Below are 1397 nucleotides of genomic sequence, written 5' to 3'. Positions count from 1 at the left end.
GATACATAAGCTGATATGATAATTGTGATTGATGATGGATGGACTAATTAATTTGAATGTGGTAACCATCACACAATACACACATACATGCATTTATCATCATATTCTACACCTTGAATATGTATAGTTTTTATTTTAAGATTTAAAAAAATACCCTGTCAAGGTGTCAGAGGTGCTGCCACCGAGTTCAGATCTGAGAAGTGTGCACCCCGATGCTGGTCACACATGCGTTCCTGGTTCCTTTTGGTTCTAAGTCCAACAAGGCCAGTCTCAAGGATCAGCTGATTGTGAATCTCCTTAAACAGTAAAAGATACCTCAGAATAAGAATCACGGTTGTTGGGGTTGGTGCTGTTGGCATGGCTTGTGCCATCAGTTTCTTAATGAAGGACTTGGCAGATGAATTTGTTCTTGTTGACATCATGGAAACCAAACTGAAGGGAGAGATGATGGATTTCCAACATGGCAGCCTTTTCCCTAGGACACCAAAAATTGTCTCTGGCAAAGACCGTAATGTGACCACAAACTCCACTTCTGGAGTTATTATCACTACTGGAGCAAGTCAGTGAGAGAACAACAGCCATCTTAATTTGGTGCAGCATAATATGAACATTTTCAAGTTCATCATTCCTAATCGTTCCTAATGTTGTAAAGTGCAGTCCATACTGCAAGTTGCTTGTTGTGCCCAACCCAGTGGATATCTTGAACTATGTGGCTTCGAAGATAAGTGGCTTTCCCAAGAACCATGTTATTGGCAGTGGTTGTAACCTGGATTCAGCCTGCTTCCACTACGTGATGGGAAAAAGGCTGGGCATGTACCCGCTGAGCTGCCATGGCTGGATTCTCAGGGAACACAGAGATTCCAGCATCCCTGTGTAGAGTGGCATGAATGTTGCTGGTGTCACCCTGAAGAATCTGCACCATGAGTTAGGAATGGAAGGGCATAAGGAACATTGGAAAGAGATTCACAAACATGTGGTTGATAGTGCTTGATCAAACTAAAAGATCACACATCCCGGGGCATTGGACTGTCAGTGGCAGATTTGGCAGAAAGTATAATGAAGAATCTTAGGAGGGTGCATCCAATTTCTACCATGATTAAGGGGCTCTATGGAATCAAGGATGATGTCTTCCTTAGTGTCCCTTGTGTCCTGGGACAGAATGGGGTCTCTGATGCTGTGAAGGTGACTCTGACTCCTGAGGAAGAGACAGGTTTGAAGAAGAGTGTGGATACCCTGTGGTTGATCCAGAGGAGCTGCAGCTTTAAAGTCTTCTAGTGTCACCACATCACTGTCTAGGCCACAGGAGGCTTCAGTTAGAGTTGTGCCAGTTGTTTTTTTTTTATTTAATATATGATTGAAGCAGCACTATTAGGATGGCCTGGAGAAAACATCAGTTT

The 1397-nt window shown here is 43.2% G+C and overlaps 1 pseudogene; it reads left to right on the top strand.

Moving 5' to 3' along the window:
- The first annotated feature begins 212 nt into the window (after window positions 1-212).
- LOC101564114 lies at window positions 213-991 on the top strand (annotated as a pseudogene).
- The last annotated feature ends 406 nt before the right edge of the window (window positions 992-1397 follow it).

This window comes from Octodon degus, unplaced genomic scaffold (genome assembly GCF_000260255.1).
Source record: "Octodon degus isolate 3935 unplaced genomic scaffold, OctDeg1.0 scaffold00134, whole genome shotgun sequence".
NCBI lineage: Eukaryota > Metazoa > Chordata > Mammalia > Rodentia > Octodontidae > Octodon > Octodon degus.
The sequence above is the reverse complement of the archived record's forward strand: the minus strand, read 5'-3'. Positions and strand labels throughout refer to the sequence as shown.